Below are 15467 nucleotides of genomic sequence, written 5' to 3' on the forward strand. Positions count from 1 at the left end.
GTGTAAATTTTGTTGTAAAAAAGAGAGGGAAAAAAAAAAAGAAAAGGAGCTCTAACGGATATAACAGCAAGTGTGTTTGGGGGTGTTAAATAGCTGACTTTATCAATGTTTTTGGAACATTGAACACAGCTGTTTGCAGTCTCCCTGTTTGAATGTCCACCTTGTGTTCTTTGATACTGTGATTTGAGGAACTATTTTCAAGAAAATAGTGTGTAATCTACTAGCAGGTAATTTCTTACTGTTATGGTTTTTTGTTTTGTTTTGTTTTGTTTTGTTTTGTAGTTCTGTATTGCGTGTACCCTTATGCCACTTTGGTTTGTTTTGTGTTTTTCTCTTTTTCCTCTTAAATAAAAAAAAAAAAAAGAAAATAGGCAGAATGGTGGGGTGAGTGTGTTTGAAGTGAGGAGGAGAATTTTGAGGGAGATCAACGACACTGTCATAAATCACTGTAATAAATTCCTTCATTTAAACACACACCAGAGCTTTGGATCAGCCCTTGCAAGCAGTGGCTGCTCCTTACATCGCTGTTGTGTTTACGTTTTACTAGTAAATTCCTCATTCACACTATCCTGTTGTCGTAGTAATTTTAAACATTTCCTCTTAAAGTACTATATGGTCCTCTAGCCTAAGCTAATCCAGAATGAGAACACAAAATATTAGATACATGAAAAGGTGTATATGGACATAGAGAACACGCATATTACAATGGAGCAAATGTCATAAAATGGTGACAGTTGAGGTATCTAAATAAAGGGAAAGGGGACATTTTTTTTGGTATGGGCTGTGCAACTTTTTTTAATTTCTTAAATTAGTCCTCACCTGTTTTGAAATGTAATGGTGCTGTTTGTGTGATTTTTGCTATAATGGGAAACAAAATGTCTTTCATGTGTATTTCATGGTAAATCATTTATAAAAACCAATGTTTTGTGTTTTGTTTCTACTTTAATGAAATTAGTAACTCTGATATGCTAAGAATAGACTCGATATTATTTTACTATTGCCTGGTTTTATAATTATCAAAACAAGGGCTTCCTTCTTTCTAAATGGCCAAACCTTGCCCTGTCCCAGCTGTGTCAGCACCCCATACTTTTTCTATTTTTGTAGGCTATGCTCTTAGGACACAGGTACACCCTTCATCACACATGGTTAGTTGGGTAGGATAGCAGTAGCTTTTATCTGTGGCACTTGACTAGAATTCCAAATACCAGTCCTAAAAAGCAGTTTCAAGAAACTCTACTTTGTCATAATATCTCAAGCCCTCCCGACAGTGGAGATAATTACGGAAGATTTAGGGCCCGGTCCCCACCACAACCCCCCTCTAAGATCATATACCTTATTCTGGTCACTTACCTGTTGTCTGTCTGCTCAAGGGACTGCTCCTTGAAAACAGCTGTGTCTGTCATCTTAGAGTCCCTCAAGGTGACTTGAATATCTCTGAAATAACAGGCCATAAATAAATGTTTCATGTATTAACACGTATGGCATCCTGTTGCCGAATAACTCCTGCAAGAATTCTTCCCGAGAAACAATGTGAAAATGCCTATGAAAAACTTCCCTTTCTCTTTCCTGTTCATTATCTGCTGGCTGGTTGCTTGGTGACTTAGCCACTTCCCATTTCTGGGACACAATACCAAGCACCTACAGTTTATAAAGGAAGACAGGTTTATTTTGACTTACAGTTTCAGTTCTGGGTCAGTTGGCTCCGAGGCAGCAATAAGATGGCAAAGATTCATGGCAGAGGAAAACGTGTTTAACCCATGGCAGCCAAGAAGTACAAATAGAACACAAAAGCCGAAGAGATGAATATTCTCATCCAGGTCATGCCTCCAATGATCCACCTCCAACAGGAGCACATACAGTTCTGAACTCCTCAGTGGATTAATCCACTGATGAACATAGCACAGTTAAGATCCAGTCACCTGTCCCAAAACATCCCACCTCTCAGGACATGGGTCTTTTGGGAGACATTCTAGATTGAAACCATAATATTTAGCAAGATCATAGTGTTAAAACATTTGACATGTTAAAATTTGAAGTCATACCAATTCAACGCTTCTGTTCCTCCCTTTCCCCTTGAAGATGGAGGGGTTTGATCCCTCTACAGAATCTGCTGAAATTAGTGGAGAGTTGACATCTGTCAGCTGTTTAAACAGTAGAAGCATAAAGGAGGCAGGAAGTAGACCTTATGTTCTTTTTGGAGATACGCATCAGTTGCATATATCCTGAGTGCCTCATAAGCTGGTGGACAGATTCCACTGACTACGGCTCTGTTTGCTGTGGGTGATGCTTCTGGCCACGTCTATTTTCCCTACGTTGCTGACAAAGGTATTTTGCTCCACTTTATGGAGTATAAGTATCATGCACTTAATAGCAGTTAGTGATGTCAGTGCTCTTTGGTATAGTAAATCTCTAGTGTGAGGATAATCTTAGTTAATGATCAGCATAAAGCAGAGAGAGGTCATTTTTTTAACGTAGCCATAAAGATTGCGTTTACTATGATAGAGCTAGAAGGAGACAATCCCATTAACCTTTGTATTGTATTGATAAAATTATATACCCTGTGAATATCAAGGGTGGCAAAGCTCTTACAGGCTCCAGTAACACCCTGGATTCCTCAATGACAAAGACTTTGGCCTCTGGCAATCTAGGCTTGAGCCCAACGTTGTCATTTATGGAGGAATATGACCTTGGGCATGTCTTAACCTCTTAGAGTTTCAGATTTTTTTTTCATTTATATTTCTTCCACCTCTTCAAATGTGTGGGTTAATATGTGTTTTACACATTTTTCACAATTATCCAGTACAACTTCTATATAATGAAAAAGAGCAATTCTTGAAGCATTTACAAAATGCTTTTAAAAGCATTTTTCTTTTAAAATTTCTTTATTTTCTTTTATACAAATAAAAGGAGCATTTTATGTGTGGGAGAGTTGTTTTAAACAATCCTCTATTATCTTCTTTGTTTCACAGAAGTGGTAGATAAACTGAATACAAAATAGAATTTTAAAGTGTTTCACAAATGCATTAATATTATTATCATTCTGTACACAACGAATTAAAGGGCTGTCCCTGAACTCTTTAAGCCATTGTAGGTGGATGTGGGAGGGCAAAATGAGTGGTAATACAGGAAGGGTGGAATTGTTCCTTTTTACAACTGGAGATTAATTCAAGATGACACAAAATAATGGCAAAGAAGTTTTTCTAGGGCATATGAAGAGATGTGAAGGAAGTGGCAGCTTTCATCCTCCTGCAAAGTACACTCAGTGCACAGGGCCAATGCCATTTGGCTGTCACCTAGGAAACAAAAGGTGACTCCCCTTCTGACTTACACAGAGGTGCTGTCGGCCGAGGAGCTCATTTCTGGATCCTAAGATGTGGAAAAGGTTCCTAGTCTAGGTCTTCAGGCTCCTCTCCAATCTAAGAAATCTGCACACGATGCAAAATAAATTAATGGAAAGTTATAGTTCAAAAACTTTAAAAGGATACAATGCTTACATGAAAAAAATGTATAAAGGAGAAATGAGATCAATTAGCAGAAAGCCCACTCCCTAAGTGGCGTGTCTATAAATTGCCTCAAAGTTGGCCATGCATTTGAAACGCCTTCATGGTACAGGTTAATTTTTTCTCTTTGCAATTAAAGAGAAGAGTGACAATAGTGCTGTGTCCTAGGTCACATTCCTCACCATCAGAATTAATTAACTCTGTGAATTAATTACAGCGTGGGTCACTTTAACTATATTTAACCCATCTTTCAAGATTCCTTTAAGCTCTAGCACTCTAGCAAAGGTTTCTCTATTTCTGGTCTCGTAGATATTCCTCCTCGTTCTTATAATCCTGAAATATATGATTTAGCATTTATTCCAAACTGCCTTTCATTATTTCTTCTCCATCCAATTAGACCATGGGTTTTTTGAGGGCATGGATTCTATCTTACACTGCTTTTATTATCCTCCCAGAGCCCTGGGCACAATTCTGAAAATAATTTTGAATAAATACTTGTTGATTAATGAATATATCTTGAACTGCCTGGAAGGCATTATTCACACTTTCTTTCACCTTCGGGTAATGACACATTTTCTATCTCAGGGAAATTTGCCAATGTTCTCTAACTCTTTACCTTTTCTTTTTTAATTTGTAAAAGCAAACCTTGTAGAGAAAAAAAAAAGCCATGATAATATTGTAGCATTTAAGAATGTCAATTTCTTTCCCCTGAAGAAGTTTTTCTTTGTAGATTAATACACATGCAGTTACTTTTATGGAATTATCCTCAAACCCAACATTTCCATCAGTTATCTACCCAACCTCAGATTCCATATCCAGAGCACATATTCTTATGTTTGGTTTGAGGCTGAACTACTATTCAAACTCAGAGAAGTAGTTTTCTCAGTGTGCCCTGTGTCAGTAGAGCCTTAGAGATTTAGTTCTTCTGGTCCACTCATGTCTAACTCTGTAAAGGATTCTAGAGGGGAAAAAATCTGAATAACTATTAAGGCAGCCTCTGCCTGCTTTTTGTAGCAGCTGGCAAATTCCACCTGAGTGATACCCTTCTGGTTCTACTAATTGATTAGTGGCTGTTTTCAGGTCGAGAACTAAGATGTTTCGCAGCCAAGGTCAAGAAACAGGGAGCACAGAAAATTGGCCAGTAGGGAAATCCAGGAATAAGTTCATAAGAAGGAACAGAAGGAGAACCCCACCTGGCTTTCCTTTGCTTTAGCAAGGAGACTCTCAGAAAAATAATCACCGAAAATGAAGTTGGCTACCATGCCCAGGGACCCTTTGCTGGAACATAAGTTTTTAATTCACTTCACATAATAACTGACAGGCTGGACTTCAGGCAAATACATACTTCACAGTGCTAATAGCCTTAAACAAAAGATGTGGAAGAGTAAAAAAGAGAAAGTACTTTCTGATGTTATAGCAAAGGGCTGTTTAAAGGAACAAGAGCTCAAAAAAAAAAAAAAAAAAAAACAGGGTTTTTCTATAGAATAATACATTTACAAAAGAAAGAAAGATGCCCATGCTTGATACTATGATGTATTTCAAAATTCTACACTGAATACAGATCAACTTCACTTGCAGAATATTTTCTAGATGGTAAAAAAGTAAATAAAGAGACTTATCTTTCTCTTTAAGGTCCTTAGAAAAAGAAAATCAGATGATGGATCAGAAGCCTCTCTCACGTATATTCAAAGCTTTCTTCATCCATCACAATTTCCCACAGAGGTAACATCAAATGAATTAACATCTAGGGCAGCTTCACACAAGCTTCCTCTAAATAATTAAGCAACCAGTCACCTGGCAATTAAAAGACTGAAGTCAGTGCTTGGCAGGTATACAAAATCAAATGTGTCCTTTGTGTCAAAATCAGGACAGACTCGGGGTTTTCATATTTGGACAAAAACAAGATATTCATATCCAATTATTCATTTTCTCCTCTTGCTATCACAGTGTTGTCTCCTCTGAAGAGAGAACAGCTTTACTATAATTTTCTTTGGAGCTGGAATCTACTTTGACATCAATGATTAGATGGCTACAGGTACTCTAAATCTCCTCGTAACCAGGATAATTAACCAAAGAGGATTTCCACGTGAGAACTTAAGTCTTGTTCATTTGAGTTCCGCCTAGATCATCAAAAGCAAATCAGGATCCTGAAGATAGATATGTTACTAAGCAACCATAGCATGGAAGAAGAGGCCCTGGTAATCAAAGGGACGGGATGTGACTGAACAGGGAACCCGGGCTACTCAGCTTTCCTGTATGTCCCAGGGGCTCCCTGGCAGCAACAAGAACACACTGGCTACATTTAAGATGAAGGGAAACACGGTGCTGACGAAGTTGGGTGAATGCAGCGTGGCGTTGATTGATGACACCACAGTATACAGCCAGACGTGGAAAGACGACGTGGAGCATGTAAAACAAGGACTTGGGTAGCTTTTACAAACATGCCTGACAGTGGGGCCAACGCATGTCAGCCTGCCATGCCGAGGTGACATATTCAGGACACGACAAGGGACAGCAGCCAGCCAGCCCTCTGTGATGGTAGCCTGCTCTGTTTCTCAACGGGTCGTTTCATGAGGAGAGGTTAGACAAGGATGACTGACCATGACTGACTAATTGCCAGAGGTTTATGACTAGTTTAAATGCCATTTTACTAATTCATGAAGACCACCCAAAAAGGGGCCAGAAAAATTTAAGTAGGTTGGCCTTAATTTTAAAATGCAGTTTCCTGGAGTTAGGGAATAAAAAAAAAGAAAAAACCTTTGTCATCTTATTATTCTGATTCCAGGAGTGCAGCATCCCAACCTCTTCCAATTGGTAAGGATCTGTTGCACAGATTTCAGTCTCCAACAATTACATCTAGGTTACACTCAAAATAAGTGCTCTGTCTGAGCAATACAATTATCTGGTGCATGGCAGAGAAGATGCACTTTCTACTGTCTTTCTGATGATAGCCTTCTTTTCTTCATAAAAAGTCTAACTTTACAGCCAGAATGGGGTCAGCAACCCAACAGCCCAGAAATCATCTCCAGTTCAAATAAAATTAGCCAATTTCACAAAGATTTTTCTGGCATAGTTTGTACTGCAAGTTTCAGTTCTCCTGGGGGAACGAATAACCTCACATCTTATTATTCTTTCCTACCCTGAAGGTATTTCTTGTCATCTATTATCATATAAGCCCAGTGTTGTTAGTTACCCTTGATGTGCACATCTTATTGGCCCAACTACATTATACAGTCCTCGAGGGCACAGCCTGACTCTTCTGCTTCTTGGAACCTGCTACAACATGCAGCCCTGTGTCATCTAGAGCATACATATCAATAAGGGCTTGTTCATTTATTGAGCCATAGACAGCTGTGTTTTTCTGTTTTCAGTAGAGTCTATCTTAATGGGTCAAATAGGATTACAAGTTACTTTGACTGCCAGAATCTCTTAGTCATGCAAGAGGCAGGATAACCTACTGGTTAAAAGGATTTATAGTTTTTAAAGAAAAACACATCTGAATATAAATTTCAGTTCTGCTACTTCTTAGATACATCGTCCGGGTCTCTCTGGATATTAGTCCTTTCATTTAGCAAATGTCATGTCTAGGAAAATTGTAAATTCACTAAATAAAATAATAATGGTCTATACTCACTACACAGTGGGCACTCAGCAAATGGGGATTACTATTGTGTAGCTTTGCATTATATACTTTTTAAGACTTTGCTCAAGTACTATTAAGGTTAAGAGATCCATCAACATCATCATTTTCTTTCAGCACAGTGTTATGATAGCTATAGTTCTGCAGCAGTGAGTTTCTAGGGTCTGGTTCTTTGTGCAAAAGGCAAATGAGATCAGTTACACAGACTTGTGTGGGGCAAAGGTGGTGGAAACAGGATCCAAGTGGTGATTTGTGAATGGTTATGACACCTTGCCTCAGGCAAATCCTCCTAGCTGAATTTGCAGGCTTTTTGCTCAATGGGAAAAATATACTACAGGTGACAAGTCAATTAAAACTCAGCCGTCTCCAAGAAAACAATCTTGTGGCATATGCAATGCAAAGAAAGAAAACTTCGAATCATAAGGCTTAATTTTGACTTAGTTCAATGTACTTACTTTACATTCAAGGCATTTAATCTTATGACCACGATTCATAGGCCGTGATTCTGGTCTAAAATGACCCTTTAACAACGTTTATGAAACATTCATAATTATAAGCATAGCATATTTCTACTTAGGTACCAATTCCTAAGATATAAAAGTTTTAAAGGCTAAAATCTGAGCAGTGTATGTTTTGACTTAGGGTACTGGGCATCTAAGAAACACGCACATTATTTTTTGATAAATTCCAAGAACCATACAATCCTTCTCCAGCCTGCCAGCCAGCCACTGGGCTAACTTCTCCAGAAAGGGCTCCTCTCCCTAAAACACAGTTGGCTTCAAAGTATGGAGAAGGAATCTGGATTGGAAGGCAAGGAACTGGGGCTCAGTCCCAAGTATTGTTACTAATTATCAATAGTCCTTAAGAACATCATTAGGGTCTCAGGTTTTTCTATGAAACAAAGATGTTGTTAAGTTGTTCACTAAGGGCCCATGCAGTCTGAAATTCTATGAGCCAAAAACTATCAAAAAACTATCTATTCTCTGGACATGGTGGCACATATAAGTAATCCCAGCATTCTGAGGGGTTGAGACAAGAGGATCACAGGGTTGAATCCAGTTTGAGCAACTTGACTTAGTGGGACTCTGTCTCAAAATTTAAAAATTAAAAAAATAAGAAGGGTCTGAGGATGTAACGCAGTGAGTAGGCCCTGGCTAATGGAATTCCAATCCTCGCTATTAGAAAATTTTAAAAAAGTTTACCTTTTTCACAGCCTTCATCTTTACTCAAAACCATGCCTGCCAACCTCTTCACACTACCGTGAGATGTAAATAGCCAGATTATGAGCAAAACTATGTCTCTTCATCAACTTTCCTATGACCATTATCTATACCTGACAGCCAGAGGTAGTCAGAATTGTATAGTTACATTTAGCAAAACCAGTAATCAAAAAATATAAAACTGTGTGTGTATTTTAATACTGTTATGAAACTATGGAGAAGGATCTTATGCTACAAATACTATCCTGGAAATTATGAAATTTATTGGAGTTTATTGACTATAACATTTGAATAGCAAGACAAAGACACCCACTCAAAAAGTTTCCAGATTATTATTTTGGAATTTATTTTTTCTAACACAAAGACACAGAGACCTCAAAGAAACCAAAAACTTTGCCACCCAACCCCACAGCAACTCAATGCGGTCCTGAGAAAAGAACAGAAGAGAAGAAAATGCAGCCTCTGGCATGACAGGGTATCTCCATCATAGGATACATCTCCCCGAGCATGGACCTTGTTCTTCTGTTTTGATCTCTCACCTAATTGGCTCCTTTATGCATATTCATAATATCTGCTGCCTCACAGGTTTTATTTGAACACATTTTTTTAAAGTTTCAAAAAATTTTACCTGTATATGTTTGCAATACATAATGATTGCACTCATGGAGAGCTGGTACATATACATAACACATCTTATTTTTCTTTCATGTCTCTTTCCCCTGCTCTCTATCCCTCTCCTAGATCTATCTCTTGGCATCCTTCCCATTTGCAAAAAAAAAAATTCTTATTTCCTGTCATCTATCATATATTTTGCTATGTACTTTGAATTTCTCACATAAAAGAAACCATAAGATATTAAGCTTGTGTGCTTGATTTATTTCAGTTAAGATTATTGGTTCAAGTCTTTAAATTTGTTTCAAATTTGCTTTGACCCTAATTTTATCACCCATTTTTCCCCAATGCCTCCATTTGTCTTCTGGTTGCACCACTAACTACGTTTTACTTTTGTTTTCTAATTGGAGAAGCTCAAGAGAGAAATTTTATTGGGCTGCCACTTTTCTTTTTAAGCTGGGCCATGCAAGAAATACGTGACTTACCAAAGCATGACTAGAGAGCACAGAATCTAGTGCTCTCACTTGCACTGATTTAATTCAAACCAAAATTTTAAAATATTTCTTGCCATCTGATTGAGTATGCTTGAAATAGTCTTTCTGAAATTTTAGCAGAGACTATTCTGTCTAGGAAATTCAACAGAGTCCCTGTTCTCCAACAGTATTTCACAGAACTTGGTAGAAAAAACTTTTATAAAGATAAGTCTGCGTGTCCTGATCCAAGAATTTGTGTTCTTTTGTTTTGTATATTGAATGTGTATTTTTATATACACATATGTATCACACACACATAAAGGCACAACTCACATCTAATCTGATAGTGACTTGTTGAGCAGCCTGTGTGTGGTCCAGCCAGCTCACACAAACACATGATTACCACTGACCTCTAAAATCATTTAGTTTGCTATTCATCTTTATTACCTAAAAATGTGTCTTAGTAACATATTTCTCAGAATTATTTTGGAGGAGACTTAACAAAACATTTCAAAGCCATCTAATAGATGCTTCTACATATTATTGTAGTAGAATTTTCCCTCTTCATACTAGAAATACTAGTTTTGTATCTCTTACATCTCTATCTCTTTTTAGTGCCCAAGGAGGCTTAGTGGAGAAACCGACACCTACCTTTTGAGAAATGTGATCTTTTTACACCACACCAGGATTTTCCTCATAAATCCTCAGCTACAACCTGTAATTTGTTTTACACCATCAACTCCCACATCATTCCTATATTATTATAAAATCTAAGCAGCTACACTATAAATTTTAAAATACGGAAACCCTCAACTTTCCAGTCATCAAGTGCTGTACTTCAAGTGCTGTAAGAAAACACTTAGAGCACTCAAGGTTTTCCCCCCCAGGAAGGAAATGGACACATTTCCTGGAAAACTGCATGAGAAGGCGGACAAAGGTGGGGAGGGGATTCAATGCTGCGAATCCTTTTGAGTATTCTCAGTTAAATCTCATCTTAATAGCAAATTTTTAAACCCATATAGTTTTCTAAGCTATTCTCAGGGTAGAATAAAAATGTTTCCAAGGAAGTTCAGCAGAATCTCAAGATACTTTCTTCTCAAATATTCTGAGCAGGAAAACCCTTCAGAAGCACTTGGACTGGAGGAGATCCTCTCTCTGCCACTCCCAGTACCTACAAAGGAGATTTTCCCAGAGGGCATCTCAGATGGCCACTGTAGGGAAGCAGGCTTCGGCTGGCCCAGCCACTCTAAGGCTATTCTGAAGACTCCTGATCAAACCTTAGGCTCAGGTTAAGGGATACCCTAACAGTATTTTGTGGTGGTTTTGTTTATTTGTTTTATTCTGATTTCTTTCAAAAAGAATCCTTTACAACAAACACTGAAAAGAGTAATAAAACAAAAATATTTTATTGCTGTTTTGGAGGAGAGAAAAAAAATCATAATATCAGTTATTTTGGCTGCTAAAAAATGCCAAAAGTCAGCCAAGTGTGGTGGAGGATGCTTGGTCATTCTGTCTTTTGGGAAACTGAGGCAGAAGTTAGAGCCCAGTCTGGGCAATTTAGTGATTTAGTAAGACCCTGTATTAATATTAAATAATAATAATAATAATAATAATAATAATAATAATAAGGAGCTGGGGGATGTAGCTTAGTGTGAAGGTTCTGGGTTAAATCCTCAGTTACCTCATGATTAATTGGTGCTCTGAATTATCTGACTGAGAAATTTCCATGTGTTCAGAAATCCAAGGAAGTTATAATCACAATTACTGTATTCCCAATTTTCCAAAGACACTTTATTTCCATGTTATTAGTTTTATAAATTCTGAAGGTCTCAGCACTCAGTGTCTGAGCAAACAGGTGCCTGTAACATAAACTGAGTATCCATCAATAAAGCTCTTAGAGGAGAATAGGGGTAAACCTTTGTGACCTCGAATTTGGTGCTAGATGCTTAAATGTGATACCAAAGACTGAAGCAAGAAAAGACAAAAACGTAGATACTTCAGACTCCACCAAAAAAACTTTTATGAATCACATGGCGTTACCAAATAACTGAAAGGCTAACCTACAAAAGGGCAAAATGTTTGTAAATAATATACCTAATAGGAATTTAATATCCAAGATAAACAACAAATATATAAGAAGTAACAAAAATGCAGTGAATTTTAAATTTAAAAAGTATTACAGTAAAGGACACACAAACATTAATACCCTTCAACATACTCTCCTTTGCTCGGAACACACTTACCCAAACCTGGTCACTTTCTGAAGTAGTTCTGAAAGACCTCTTTCATGAGTGTCTTTACTAGGTGTAATAAAAAAAAAAAAAAAAAAAAAAAAAAAAGAAATACCATGAAGGCCACTGCTGAATGCTACCCAATGGAAAGACAGGCTGGTAAAAATATTACGGTGTGTCCTCATCCACCTTATTCCCTGAGTGTGACGTGTTGTATCCAGATGTCCCCTCCAAGCTCACAGGAAGGGCTTTTCAGAGGTGGTTGGATCTAGGGGGAGTGATGCTGGAGTTAGAGGTGTGTGGCACTAGGTTAGTCCACCCACTGGCTTCTCATAGTTCTGGGTATGGATAATGGGAAGATGCACCCTTAGTGTGGAGGGCACCACCCAAAAGGCTTGTAGCCTAAACGTGACGGGCTCGCCTTGCCTCTGCTTGCTGCCTTGATCCACCGCCTGCTCTGCCATGGACTGTTTCGCTTCAGTGATGCCCCTCTGGCATCCCACCATGCCTTGGGGTGAGTGGACTGCACACTGAAACCTCTACAAACTGTGAATGAAATAAAACTTTTATCTCTTAAGTTATGGTTGCCAGGCATTTTATCTGAGCAGTGGAAAATGTAACTAAGACACTAAGTCGGTTACTCTGCGACTTCTGGCTCATCCCCAAAGACCACAGAACTATAAGGCAAAATTGTTTCAAATAGATTCCGTATATCCTGGCAGACAACGCAGCACAATTAAAGACACTCAACAAAGGCAGCTTCCCGAACTGCTTCAGAAAGTGGCAAGAACAATAGGGTACATGTTTTCTAAGCAAGGAGGACTATACTGGGTGAATTAATGGCAATGTGTCTTTTGAGAACACTTCACATTTCTTATCACACTGTTTATAATGACTTCTACAAGTCAACCACCAAAGGACAAAAGTTTTAAAAATAGGCCAAGTATCTGTGTAGACATTTCTGCAAAGAATATACATAAATATCCAATAAACATATAAAAACACAGTAAACAGTTATTAGAGAAATGCAGATCAAAACCATAGAAACAGTTCTCTTCACATATACTGTGATGTGATAATTATTCACGCAAAAATTACCAAGGATTCTCAAGAAAATGAAGAAATTGGAACACTCACACATTTCTGGTGAGGAAGCATACTGTGCAATCACTATTTAAAACCATAAGATGAATCCTCAAAACATTAAGCATAATTAACATATGATCCAGAGCACACACAAAAGAGTTCAAATAGGGAATAAAACAGATGAATATTCTTTGCTACATTATTCACATCAACTAAAACATAAACACAGCCCGTCAGGCTTTTATGGCAAGAATTAATAAAAAAAATATGGTATATATCGACAATGGGATATTATTCAGCCATAAGAAAGAGTCAAGTTCCGATGTAAGCAGTGGCACAGATGAACTTTGAAATCTATGGAATAAGCAGATAGAAAAGGACAAGTATTGTGTAATTCTATTTATTTGAGAGTAGGCAAGCCAAAAAACAGAGATAATAGATTAAAAATTATAGGCAGCAGAGGAATGGGACAATGAGGATTTATTGCTTAAGGATTACAAGGTTTCTGCTGTAGGAGATGAAAAATTTTTGGAAATAGCATTGTTGATCACACAAGGTGACTAGTTAATATCTCCAAATTATGCCCTTAAATGGGTAAAAACTGAATTTTATGTTATGCATTTTATCTGAATAACAAAAAAGGTATTTTTTAAACAAAAAAAATGTGCTAATACAATTTGACCCAGAAAACCAATGTCTCACTATAATTTGACTCTTTTGTATTAGTCTTCAAAAGTTATCAATCTCCATTTAATCTAACTTTGCTTTGTGCATCATGTTGAAAGGGTCACTTTTTACCACTCACCTGGACTTTTTATATTATGTCAAAATTCCTCCTAACACTGTTCTACAATTTCAGTCCAGATTGAGGTGAAGTGACCTCCTGGTAGCCTGTACTCAACTTTCAGCTGGTTTTTGTTTCCTCAATTATTTGTATGCTGGTTTGATGTTTGTCAGCCAACAGCTCGTCCCCATTCATTTCATAGAGTTAAATAATTGTATAACCACCTGCTCACTCTTTTTGACTTTTCTGCTCCTGTCTTTCCCATTCTTTCAGCCACCAAAATGAGCAGAAATCATATGAAATAAATTCACTTGTCACTGAGACCCTAGGTGATTAACTGGAAATCATAACGTCTTTCTTCTGTTTTATATCAAGTCTTAATGTCTCCATTCTAGAAAAATTGCAAGCTGTTAGATGATGCTTGAATTTGCTAATACATAAATACTCACTACCTTCAGGCAGAGAAACTCTGCTTTTAATTACAGCATGAGTACAAAAAAATGAACTCTACTTTTTAAAAAGTAAGCAGTATATAAGTGTAATAATACATGCACAACAAAGATATTTACCCTTTAGTTTCTTATTGTACTATAGATTTTTTTAGTTATAAAATAGAGAATATTAGAAAGTATAAAAATATAAAACCATTAAATGCTTAATAATCATGAAGCATTAAGATTATTTTTTATATTTATTCAATGTTAAATCTGCATACATATACAATTATGGTCATTATGAAAATCACAAATTTATTCTAGAAAAATTAGTAAATGTAATAAAATGAAAGGAAGATAAAGTCTGTCTTTTTGTTATGTGTAATTCTAGATTTCTCTGTCCATTGATAACTCTGATTACAGAAACACAAATGTTAGTTGCATACACTTGAGAAATAGAGCAATTTATGTAAAAAGCTTACTACTAGTAGTGTAATAACCTTTCTAAACAGTAGATATGCCTTTAGTGACAAAATTGTCATAAAGCAACTTGCATACATCACTTAGCAATAGAATATAACTATTTTCCAGTGCATCAAATATTGTGATTAAAGATGTTATTTAATAATTATATAACATGTTATAACTATACTTATTATAAGTTAACATTATTTTCTATTGTATAATTATCTTCTGTTCAGAGTACGAGGGTACTAATTTTCTTGTACTCTTTCCAAAAAACAGTTACTATCTTATCTTTAAATCACTAATTTGATAGGGTGAAAAGGGTTTCTTCTTTTAGTTTTTATTTTAATTCAATTTCTCCTATGATAATTTTTTGGGAAGGTACCAGGGATCAAACTCACAACTTTACACTTGCCAGGCAAGTGCTTGTGCCTCTGACCTAAATCCCCAGCCCCCTGTGTTAATATTTACAGAAATACAAAAAGGTGTTTTCTTGTTCACTGTCCAACAAGTACCATGAGCATTAGCCAGCAAAATATCATACTTAATTATCCACTTAATGACTATACATACAATGATTTTGACCTCAAACTACATAATGTTTAAAAACCTCAGTTATAATTTTTAGATTTAGTATAATAATGTGATATTACATCAAAGAGTCACAACATTTCTGGCACTAGAAGCCAGGTTATTAGCTGTGAGTTCAATGAAATTTGAAGCTTTGCTTATGAGTCTATTTAGCATTACCATGTCAAGTTCTTTGGGAAACCAGTCACCATAAATCCTTTGCAAGTACCCGTTAAAAGAGCCAAGGTCCAGAAAATTCTTCAAGTAAATTAATCTGATAAGAAAGTTTCATGAATAAAAATAAATAAGAAAATTTACTGTTAATCAATGAGACTTCTTTTTTATTGGATGTGGATTACTCACATTGTTCATTAACCCTTTTACATTTCCTTTGTTTAAAATGTCAATCATTTACAAAAATGTAAAACTGTAAAATACAGCTCCTTTGAAAC

Source organism: Cavia porcellus, unplaced genomic scaffold (assembly GCF_034190915.1).
Source record: "Cavia porcellus strain 051 isolate PalLab524CR breed Dunkin Hartley unplaced genomic scaffold, mCavPor4.1 scaffold_7, whole genome shotgun sequence".
Lineage (NCBI taxonomy): Eukaryota > Metazoa > Chordata > Mammalia > Rodentia > Caviidae > Cavia > Cavia porcellus.